Raw genomic sequence first — 13,267 nt, 5'->3', positions numbered from 1 at the left:
CATGTCATTTTTAGGCATGTCATATTTAGCAATGATTAGCCAGTCTATGTGTAAAAAAAATGCTTTAATGTTACAGTAAAGCAAGTACTTTTATTGTCTCCACATTACAATATGGGTGAGAAATGAGAATGGCATTCAAATGCCAGCGGCTGTTCAGCCACTGGTTCAAATCCAGACAAACAAAAAAATAAATTTAATTTTGCCTCAAAACAATGTGGAAAATTGTCAAATTCAGCCTGACAGTACTATTACTACAGTATTGTTACACTTTATTGATAGTATGCACTTACTGTACAGTATGGGCCATGGGCACTAGACCAGGTGTATACTGTATGAGCTTATATTGTTCGCCATGGTGCCGGTGTCATCAAGTGTACTCTATGCACACTTTCTGATGTTGGCAGTGAGGAAAGACAAGGGGGTGGGAGGTTTAACAATATCCCTAGATTGGGCTGCATGTACAGCCCACTGGGGATATCGTTTAAACCTTGGGGGAGCGTGTGCATGCATCCTTGGTGATATACTGTATATGCACTAGATGATATGAACAATATATCAGTGAATCATATTGTTATCATTCCTGCAAATTGTCTGGTGCACAAGCACCTTAAGACAGGTCACCGAAACATACAGTACTGGAAAATAATAAAAAAAAAAACACGGACAGAAAGAATCGTGTGTAAGGAGAAGAGGTTGGAGATGCGTCTTTAGTGTACAGTAGAGAAAGAGATACTGAAAAGTAAAAACTTGAGAGAGAGAGATTCACGGACAAGAATTTGGGGTATCACCAGAGCTGGAAGAGGCATCACAAAAATGTAAGAACAATTTGTTCTATACTGTATCTTACACCATTTGTGGTGATACACCAAGTTCTGTTCTTTATGAATTAAGTAGATGCAGAGAAAGAATTTGGGAAAAGGTAAAATAAATTTCATAGTCTGTGTAGATACTGTATTTGCTATATTTTAAAATAACTTTCTGCCTCATAGTTACATTGCCATATCATATACACCTTAAGCAAAATTGTATACAGTAGCTCACTGTTTCAAACTACACCATTTATTGTTCCTGGACAGACTTGCTAGACAATTAATTTAGCATATGAAAACATTGAGCCAGGACAGACAATAAAAGCTGTGGCCTTCTAACAGACTGAAACTGGCTCATATTGTAGTTTAGTTTTATCTCTGTCAATAAACCTGTATGTTTTAAATAGAAATTATTTTAAATTAAAGGTACCACACCAGAATTAATTTTTATCAGCACAAGAGTGGAAGCATCTTTAAGGTAAGAATCTTAATTTTGATGCCTATTTACAACCGTTCATTCAGGGCACCTCTACATACTTCAGAGATTCTAGTATGTTGCTCAATAAGTTAGATGCAATTGTAGTGGTGCCTGATGAGAAGACTCTGGCCACACTAGACCTATCCAGCCTTTACACATGCATTCCAACATGGTCTGAGAAGGAGGGATGGGGGTGTCATTATACATTACGTATTTAAGTATGTTATGTTGCACTATATTTGTTATGTTGTCCTGAGGAAGGGGTGAAAGACCCCAAAACATTGACTTGCATTAATAAATACCTCTGATAAGGGTATTTGGATTTATTAGACTCTGAGTGCCACCTTTCATTATGGACTATGTTGATTAGGGGTACTGACCCCATAAGGTGGGCACCAGAGCAAGTTAGGCTATATGCCCCTGGTTATTTGTGTTGGAGTATCAAATGGTGTATATATATGTATATATATATTCCCAAATAGAACCGGCACTCGATATGTGATAATTGTAGATGCCGGGGTGCCTTCTGCAGAAGATTAAATAGTATGGCAAAAGAAGACAGCGGCACTCCCGGACTTGAAAGTTCAATCACTGAAATGTATCGCATGCTAAAAGAGGCCGACGTTTCAGGGCCACGCAGGACCCTTTCCTCAAGGCTGGCAATGCAGTAATTTAAATAGACATGACACAAATTATTGCAATATTGGCTTACCTTTATAGGAGTTAAATCCTCCTTACATGCTTCAGCAGGCCAGGGCAGGTAGTGAGTGTGGAAGCCAGGCACGTGGCTGGGCTGTCCCCATCTGATGACTTCAGACCAAAGTCAGTGGGTTGTCTTGGGAACAGCTCACACATCGGGTATGCTGTCTCCTTAGCCCACTGACAGCTGTACAAAAGGATACATGTTACAAGTTAGAAACGAAGATAACATCATGGCTAATCATGTTAATAATAGAAGTTAATGGGGCAATGTAGACATATGAATGTGTCGCTAAAGTAGCTATATATGTTTTTGTCTACATCTCTAATATTTTTTCTCTTGATTGTGTACTTTAATAGTAGATCAAATTTCCAGATAGTTCTGACATTATTAACATATTTGGCAGCCCCCCTGGAGCTTGCCAAAATGCACCTCAAGGACTCTCAGACCATGATGAGACAAAGATTGAACTCTTTGGCATGAATGCCAGGCATTATGTTTGGAGGAAACCTGGCACCGCTCATCACCAGGCCAATACCATCCCTACAGTGAAGCATGGCGGTGGCAGCATCATGCTGTGGGGATGTTTTTAAGCAGCAGGAACTGGTAGACTAGTCAGGAATCAGGATAGAGGGAAAGATGAATGCAGCAATGTACAGAGACATCCTGGATAAAAACCTGCTCCAGAGCACTCTTGACCTCAGACTGGGGTGATGGTTCATCCTTCAGCAGGACAATGACCCTAAGTGCACAGCTAAGATATCAAAGGAGTGGCTTCAGGACAACTCTGTGAATGTCCTTGAGTGGCCCAGCCAGAGCCCAGACTTGAATCCGATTAAACATCTCTGGAGAGATCTGAAGATGGATGTGCACTGACGCTTCCCATCCAACCTGATGGAGCTTGAGAGGTGCTGCAAAGAGGAATGGGTAAAACTGCACAAAGATAGGTGTGCTAAGCTTGTGGCATCATATACAAAAAGACTTGAGGCTGTAATTGCTGCCAAAGGTGCATCAACAAAGTATTGAGCAAAGGTTGTGAATACTTATGTACTTGTGATTTCTTATTAATTATTTTTTATTCAATTTGCAAAAATCTCAAAAAAACTTTTTACATGTTGTCATTATGGGGTATTGTGTGTAGAATTTTGAGGACAAAAATGAATTTATTCCATTTTGGAATAAGGCTGTAACATAACAAAATGTGGAAAAAGAGAAGCGTAGTGAATACTTTCTGGATGTACTCTGTGTATATATCTATATCTATATCTATATATATATATATATATATATACTTGTGTTGTAAAACAATTTTTAACATTTATTTTAGCAAGTTAAACAGATTTGCATTCCAGGTGTGGTTGATACCTTTTACTGAATGTGTTCCAAGTCTTTCATTGAATTCCCATCAGTTTTTTATTTTCCTCTCCTTTCTTTATTAAGACTGAGAGGATAGTGATGACATTAATGGGGTTTTTTTTACCCTACACTTATGTTCAAGCTATGTGTTTATACATTTTCATCTATTTTATGTTTTCTCACATACTGTACCTTTAGTATCTGGGAACCGTAAACTTAGTGTCTGGAGATTTAAGTTACTTTTGTCTGGGGATATATTGAATAGTGTTAACTAAAAATGTGTTCATATTTGATATACTTGAATTTGATGTTTGGGAACATATAATACAATGTGTTCCCATTATTTGGGATTTTATAGTACTTTCATTACTTGTGTTTATTTAATGTATTCTCATAAGTGCTAACATTTCTTATATCAGAGGAAATAACCCACACTTATATTTAGGCCTTGGGGATGTGTACTATATATATATATATATATATATATATATATATATATATATTTATAACCTGCACTCATACCTAATGTTTGGGGATTTATTAATATAAATGCTCCTTATTTATACCTGTTCTTTTGGGAACTTATAACTTTCATTTGTTTACATTTTAATGGTTTCACCTCACTTTATCTTATAATTTTAGATAAGTGCTTACATTTTAATACTGAATATAATGTGGGATGGAATTGTGTAAACCCTGCAAAGATAATTTAAATGGTCTTCAAAATAACCTCCACCTTATCTCAGCATTTGACAATTGTATGACAACTGAAGTCCAATTATTAACCAATATTTCACAATATTATTTTGCAGGATATAAATAATACAGTATAAGATCCAAAAATGACACAGGAGCTGAAACAAAAACAATACTTTAATTTGGACCCCTAGATAATGGTCTAATAGTTAACAAATATTTCACAATATTACTTAGCAGGCTAAAAAATACAAGATAATCACTCAATAATCACTTATGCAGAAATGACACAATATCAATACCTTCATTTAGACCACTAGGTGATAATGTGTTTAGAGTATAAATCCAGTATGACTCCCTTTTAGAAATTTGTAAATCTCTACTCCCCCCTCTTGGGTCTTCGCTAATATGTTCAAGTATGGTGAATTTTAAATCTCTCACATCTGAATTGTGATGTTCTAAATAGTGTCTTGGAAGACTGTGTTCTGATTTTATTTTTTACATTTCTTAAATGCTCTTGTATGCGAAGTTTGATACTTCTTTTAGTTTTTCCTACAAAGTGTAGTCCACAACCTCAAGTAATCCTATAGATGACATAGTTCGAGTTGTAGGTTGCTATATCCTTACATTTAAGGTTTCTTTTATTGTCCTCATTCCAGATAACTGTTTTTTTCCATGTGTTTACAACAAATACACCTATTACAGGGATAGCACCCTGACTTCTTGCTTAAGAAGTTGTCCTCGAGTTGCTTCTGACTTTTTCCCACTGGACGTAGCATGCTTGGAGCTAAAATACTTTTTAGACTGGTTGCTTTTCTGAAGGTCAACTTTGGTTTCTCTGTGAGATGGAGGCCCAACAATGAATCTTTTAATAATATATTCCAGTGTTTCTCTAAGGTTTTTTTTATCTTTTTTTAGGTTTAATAATTCAGTTCTATCTTTTGCATTAGCCCATCTTCTGGCTTCCTCTATTATCTCTTTTTTTATACCTCTTTCCAAAAATCTTTCTACTAATATTTGAGATTGCTTCTAAAATTGATCTACAGTGGTGGCCAAAATTGCGGACACTTTTTGAAATTTGAATGTTTTTCAACTTTGAATGCTTATAAATACTGTTACACTTCATGCAGTGCAATGATTCATATATCAAATGAAAGGAAATGTAATGCTGAATTCAGCATAATAAACAGAGGTCAAATACTTGCATGACAAGGGAAGTTATGCAGTGAAAACAACACTTAGGGTGAAAATCCCTGTGTACTTATGATGTTACTGTCCTATCAGTATTTCGTTAGGTATCCTTTATTTTTCAAGACAGCAGCACAGCGACATGGCATTGTGTCAACCAATGTTTGGAGCTATTCCTTCTTTATTATGTGGTAGAATGAGACAATTATAGCCTCAATTAATTGTCTTATATTGGATGAACACCTCAGATGTACCAGTTTTTTCAAACGAAACCACAAATGTTCTATGGGGTTCAGGTCTGGGCTGTTTCCTGGCCATCCCAGCACCTGCATGTCATTCTCCATGAATCACTGTTTGCAGATTCATGCAGTGTGGCAGGGAGCTGAATCCTGCTGGAAAAAAAATGGGGCATTCTCTGGAGAAAGATCCCTGACAGAAGGCAGACGTTTTGGTTGTAGGATGGTGTCAATGTACTTTCTGCTGTTCAGTGTGCCATATATGACATAAAGGTGGCCTACAGCATCTGCTATCATACATGCCCAGATCATAACACTTATAGGATTCTTTGTTGTTGCTTGAATGCAATCTGGATGTAACTCTTCCCCGATGTGACGTCTCAGATATTTTCTCCCATCACTACCAAATATCGATATCTTAGTTTTTTCAATCCATATCACTTGTTTCCACTGACCTTCTGTCCATGCAATGTGTTCTTTTGCCCACTGTATTCGTTTCTGCTGCTGCTTTTTATTCAGCAATGGCTTTTTTCAGGGAATCCTACCTTTTAGGCCAACCACCGTTAGTTTTCTCTGTACCATTCTTGCACTGACAAAAACAGCAGTTGCACTCAGTACAGTGCTAATGGCCCCAGATGACATCCATCTGTCCATGATGCAAATTTGTTTTATTCTCCTATCAACAGCTGTTGTGCACTTTTTCCATCCTTTTCCTTCTTTGTTTTGTATAGATTGTGTTTCCTGATAGCATAAACAAAACTTTTGTACTCCTGATGTTGTCCCATTCCCACCAACTTCTCTCACAATTGCTGCATACAAAAGACCATTTTCACATAACACCACATTCCTGGATCTCTTCCTGGGTGACCAATCACCACTTTGCTTGGATGACATTGTTGTATTTGTTTTTTACACAGTTAATAGCACTAAACAATACACATAAACATCCAACTGTAATTGCACTTTAGTAACCAACTTTATTCTGCAAAATGAAACAGCCAAACTGACCTTTCCCACCTTTGAATATGACCTTGCACCTGCTCATAAATGACAGCTGATTGGTCCTCAGAATGACAATTACAATTGGCTGGTAGTAGCTGTTACTACAATCCACTTCATGAATCTCATGCATCTGTACTTCTTTGTCTGACTGAAATTAACATAACTTCCCTTGTAATGCAAATATTTGACCTTTGTTTATTGTGTTGAATTCAGCATTCACTGCATGAAGTGAAACAGTTTTTGTAAGCATTCAAAATGTCCGCAATTTTGGCCACCAGTGTATATCACTGCAATTCTTCCTCATTCAGAGGAACTGGGCATATGGGACATTGTTTTTCCAACTAGGAAGGTGACAGCTTTTTGAAGGGATATAGCTATTGGCAGTATGTTTCTTTAAATTAGGATGAAGTTACAATACTGGTGTTTCCATGTCCTTCTAAGTGTAGGTCCAAAAATGAAATATTGCTATCATTGCATTTATAAATAATCTTAAGGTTATAGTCATTCATATTGATGTAAGATATACATTTTTCAGCACTCAATGGATCTCCTTTCCATATCAATATTAAATCATAAATATAACAATGATAAAAACTTATATTATATACCTCAGGGTTTAGATTATATATATGAACTCCTGTTCCCATTCCCCCATTAAGATATTTGCATATGCTGGGGCAAATTTTGTTTCCATGGCCATCTCTTGTTTTTGGAGAAAAAACTCAGCCTCAAACTTAAAGAAATTGTGTTCAAGTATATCTCTATTTGCGAGCGCTGATTGCTTATTTACTGTTAAATAAACTTAATGCTATTTAATATAAGCTCGCTTTCATTAAAGGACATAGTTTGATCTTGGCTTAATATTTTTTCTACTGCTTGCAATCCTTTTTTGTGTGGGATAGAAGAGTATAAGGCTTGTACATCAATTGTCATCCATTTATAAGTAGGATTCCAATTCATATCTTGGAGTTCTCTTAGTAGACTTGTGGAGTCTAGTATTACCTTAAAGATTTTACGAAGGGTTGGAGCTTTAGGTCTATAAAGTGGGACAGGTTGGCTGTTATTGAATCTATTCCTGATATAATAGGTCTTCCAGGGGCAGTCTTTATTATGTGAATTTTTGGAATATGGTAAAATATTGGAATATGGGGGGCTTTAATATATAGATAATCGTACTCTGTCACATTTAATACCCTCTCTTTTGTCTTTATTTAGTTAGATGAATAATTCCTCCTGATAGGCTTTTGTAGGGTCTCCAGTTAGTTTCTCATAAGTGGTACTGTCTCCTATGATCTTATATGCTTCCGTCAGATAGAAGTTCCTATCTTGAACTATGACTGCCCCCCCTTTGTCAGCCTCCTTAATGACCAACATTTTCTCAGACTTCAGCTTGTTTTTCTGTGGGGTTTAAGTTACAATTGAATTTATCAATGTCTACTGTAATATTTCTAAAATCTTCCCTTACCAAGTCATAGAATATGTCTATGTGACTCCCCCTTGACTCAACAGGATAATATTTAGAAGTGTGGGAAACTAGAGGTTTTTGTTTTGGTTTGTAAGCAATTTTGGGGGTTGGATTTTTCAAAAAGTGTCTCTCTAGCGTTAACTTTAAAAAAAATGTATTTAGGTCTACAAATAAGTCAAACTTGTTAATATATATATATATATATATATACATACACACACATATATATATATATATATATATACACATATACAGTATATATATATATATATATATAAAATGGCATAAAGCTTGGCACTCCTCCTCAGTCAATGATTTCGGGTGCCCTCCGCAAGTAACAGAAAACTGTAGTGTAGAAAGTGGTAGCAGCGACACTCCTTAGTAAAAAATCAGTAAACTGATGAAGTTCTAAACTTCTTTACTTCAACGTTTCAATCTTTTGGATTTTCGTCAGGAAGATAACAAACAAACATAAACACACTTACCTAAATAACATACAGAGTCCACCCCGAGTGCGATCGTCTCTGTCCATCTGAGAGGGCATCTGACGTCATCGCGCAGCACCACGCAGCCCACATGACGTCCAGAGCTCCGCTCACTATGGCAACCCAGAGAAACAAAATTGTTAAGTGAAGAGCCTTCACCAAATTATATACAAAAGGATCTATCAAAACAGTATTTTCGATATGGGTGACATATCCAGACAATGTAAAATTAGTATAGATGTATATATCAAGCAGAATAAATATATATCTATAAAATCGCTATTACAATATACTTGGTGTCTCTAAAACAAAGTGGAGAGACCTTAAAGATGAAGTAGCAAAAATATTAAATAACATAGGATTAGTCAAAGCAGGCTAACGATACTGTCTCATTGAGACCATGGGGCTGCAGAGTATTGAGGCGGTAAATCCAATAGGCCTCCCTTTGTAACAATTTTCTAGCTCTGTCACCCCCCCTGTGATGATCTGGGACCTGCTCTATCATTTTGTATCGCAAAGTAGATAAAGTATGTTTACATATACGAAAGTGGCGAGCCACAGGTTGTTCATTCTCCTTACCAGACAAGGCAAGGCGGATGGCAGACCTGTGTAAGGCCATCCTTTCACGAAACTGTCTAGTGGTTTTCCCTATATAGAGTAATCCACAAGGACAGCGTATAAAATAAATTACAAATTGACTGGTACAGGTCAGCACTTCACGAATATTAAATCTTTGTCCCGAGTGTGGATGGACAAAACTGTCACCTATCTCAAGAAATCCGCATGTAGTGCATCCCAAACATTTGTAATTCCCTGGTTTTTTAGTCAAAAAATGAGTGGGAGGAATGTGGCCAAAGCCAGTGATGTCATTGTGGACTAGCCAGATCGTGAATATTTTTGCCTCTTTTATAACAAGGTAACAAACTGGTGTCCTTAAGACTTTTTAGTCCTGGATCAGTATTTATCATAGGCCAAAATCTTTTGGCCGTACTGACTATGGACTTACTAGCTGTGCTATAACTGTTAACCCATACTAGTTTGTGAGCTGTATTTTTTCTCTGAATTTTGTTACAGCTATCTTTAGGGGCAGCTAGAGCTCATGATTTTGCTTCTACCAGAAGGTTACGTGAGTAACCCCTGTTGGTGAATTTTTCAAACATGTTATCCATCTGCTTAAGTTCGTCATCAGGATCACTGCATATTCTATGTATCCTCAGGAACTGGGAATATGGCAGCCCCCTCTTAAGGTTATTTGGGTGAAAGCTGGAGGCTAGTAACAATGTGTTATGGTCTGTGGGTTTCCTATAGATTGAGGTTTGGATTTTGTCTTGTGTTATTTTCACTGAGACATCTAGAAAATGGACCTCTTCCGAATCAATCTCGTAAGTGAATTTAATATCGCTATCCAACAGATTAATTCTCACCATCATGTTAATGAATTCATCTTTACTGCCCAACCAGACAATAAATATATCATCTATGTATCGTGTGAAGAACTTGATCATCCCAGCATACTCAGGTCTGCTGAAAAAAAGATCCTGTTCCACACGATACATAAATCCATTAGCGTATGCCGATGCTGCACATGAGCCCATGGCACATCCATGTGTTTGTAGATAGAAACTACCATCAAAGACAAAGTAATTCCTTGTCAATGTGAGCCGCAACAACTCTATGAAAAAACATAGGTCAGGTCCACAATAGTGAGGGTTGTTAATTAATAGGTGTTCCATAGCTACAATACCCCTGATGTTGGGGATACTAGTGTACAGACTGACGACGTCGACTGTACATAACCAGCAAACCTCCGGTAACGGTCCTAAAGTTGCAAGTTTTTGTAAAAAAGAGGTAGTATCCTTTAGGTATGTTCTTTCAGCCTGTATCACTGGTTGCAAGTGAAAGTCGATGTATCGTGATACTTCATAATACAAGGAATCCCTTGCCGATATGATCGGTCTACACGGTGGATTAACAGGGTCCTTATGAAGTTTGGGTAGTGTGTAGAAAACCGGTACTCTTGGTAAAGTTGGTAACAATTGATCTTGAATGGATTTATTAATTATTTGTTCATCTACAGCTGATGATAATATTGTAGTTAATTCTGCATGATATATCTTAGTGGGATCCCCCTCTAGTTTGCAATAAACTTTAGTATCCGCCAATTGCTTCAATATTTCATCACGGTATACAGAAACATCCTGTATCACTATTCCGCCCCCTTTGTCAGCGGGGCGGATAGTTATACTGGTATCCCTGCTAAGTTGTTTAAGAGCAGTCAACTCATTTTTAGATAAGTTAGAATGTGTTTTATTACCGCATCCTTTATTTCTAGAGATGCACACATCAATTGCATTAGTGAATCCCTTTATAGCCAGATTGTTGGAAACAGGCTCAAAGATAGATTTTGAATGGCTTGGCTGAAAAGTGGGAGTATTAATCTTTAAAGTGGGTTTATCATCAAAAAATTCCTTAAGTCGAAGTTGTCGGTTGAGTCTATGTAGATCAATTTGACTAGTAAGGGTATCATGCTGTACTGTCGGGACAAAACTCAATCCTCTGTGTAGTACACTTAGTTCATCAGCCGTAAGGATTCTTTTGGATAAATTGTAAACTATTTCCTCTTTTTTAGTGGCTGCTTTTTTCTGCCTCTGCCACTGACCTCCTCGTCTTGTATAGAGTCTGGGGGGTGATCTTTTTTGGCTCTTGTAGTAACCCCTAAAGGGGGCCTGCGAGAAGATTGAGCCCCACTTATGCCAGCACATTCCTGATCTGTAGACTGCCCTCCACTGGAGGTATCTGTTTCAAGGGCAAACTTTTTATATCTCCTGTTAGGGCCTGTGTATTGTGATCTTCTTGCCCCTGTCGGGTTATTTGCCCATGAATAAACTCTTCGTAATCCTTATTAACTATATTAAGTTTATTTTGTTTAAACTTAATTAGATCACTGCAATATTTTTCTGTTTGTGTTTGTAATTTAGTTATCCAGTCACAGGTATTATCCTCAATTAGTGTCTGGTGATGTGTGGTCTCGAATACCTCAATTTTGTTCTTTATTGCGTTTAACTCCCTGCCAGCCTCCTCAATAACTAACAAGATGAGGTCAAAAGAGGCCTTATTCAATATAGCCGCAAAATTCGGGATTGAAACGTCCGATGGTCGGTATGTTGCGGATACGAAATCCCCTCGGGATTTTTTTGTTTCTGAAATAGTCACTTAAAGTGACCCCGTGCAAGAAGAAATCTACTTCTTTCTTTTTCAATCTGTAAAGCTGGGTATAATAATAGTCAGCTGACTGTATTCCTGCTGCAGTAGTCAGATTATCCTTAAATAGAATCTGTTCAGCATCTGTGTCCGAGAATGTAAATTGGTCACCCAATGGTAGATCCACATTTATAAAGCCCAGACCTGTAGCTTGGTCTGTTGGCTGTGACATACTATTGCACAATAAGTACCGCAGTATCACAGTAGAGTTAATCCCTGTAGTCCAAAGAAACAATATGGGATGGTATATATATATATATATATATACATACACACACACATTATTATATATATTTATATACATACACACATATATACACTGTATCCATTGACTGCTGGCATGGGAAGGGCATTGCATCCATTCTTTCACTGGTTACTTATCTTCTACAGTGCCGGAGCCCCCTTGCAGAAGCTAGTGGCGCCTGCTGCACCCCTGCCAGACCCCCTGCACCCCACCGCTGGACCCTCTCCCGCACCTTGCCACAGATGCTGCTGGACACATGCAAGTCAGATCCCCTGCTAACAATGCCAGACCTCCACACACCCATGCCAGTCCATCATATATGCTGCCAAGCCCCCAAATATTCTAAATACTGAAAAAATCCCATATCCGAAATGCTGCTGGTCCCAAGCATTGCGAATATGGGAAACTCTCTACCTGTATTTTATATATGTGTGTGTGTATATATATATATATATATATATATATATATATATATATATATATATTACAATATGGTACTGAAATAGCGCTCAGTCATGTATATTTCCATGTAGATGTGGCTGTCTTATATAGATATGGACATCTGTTCCACTATAATCCTGTTTTAGCAGTGGCAGCTCTATGTTCTCCAAAAGAACAGTTAACAGTTGTTGTATGATCCCAAGCTTATGAAAAACAGAAGGGTGAGAACAAGGGCCTTTATAGTGTAGTAATATTTACAATATGGCAAACGCTCAATAATTAAACACGCACTGTATCACCACAAAACAACAAGCATTGGGTTATAGGTCCTTTTCTTGACTTCACTGGGTTGATTCCCTTAACCAAATAAATGGCAATGTACATACATAGGATTCAAACATATCCAAACATAGGATTCAAAAAGAGAGAGAAACACAACACACACATAAAAATGAAGAATTACATTTAGAAAGGTTCAAACAAGCTTATCTGATAGTAGATGGTCAAAAGTCTCAGGGTACACCCACTGTCCTCAATGCATTTCATTCAGGAGGTTTCATATAACACCCTAAAGCACTGTCTTATATACCTTAGAGGTGATTGCTAATGTCCGTAAGTGGCATTTCCAGTATTTGCCGCCATTTTGTCCATTATTGCGTATGCCCGGGATTTCAACAACACTCGCATGTGTCCTGATAGTTAGCTGAATCACAAGGCTCCATGTGTGGAAAGCAGTACCATCTTGTGTTTACCCCTGCATGTGCGGTGACACAGCGCCAGAAACAGTGTTCAAACAGGGAGATTGGCATTAACCTGTGTTCACCTGCACCTGCACGGCAACACAGAGTGCTATCGACTTTAACATAGCATGCCCAGTGTTCACCCAAAACATTTCACATTGTGATA

Source organism: Taudactylus pleione, unplaced genomic scaffold (assembly GCF_031769625.1).
Source record: "Taudactylus pleione unplaced genomic scaffold, aTauple2 ptg000977l, whole genome shotgun sequence".
In the NCBI taxonomy this organism is placed as follows: domain Eukaryota; kingdom Metazoa; phylum Chordata; class Amphibia; order Anura; family Myobatrachidae; genus Taudactylus; species Taudactylus pleione.
Note: the sequence above shows the minus strand (reverse complement) of the source record.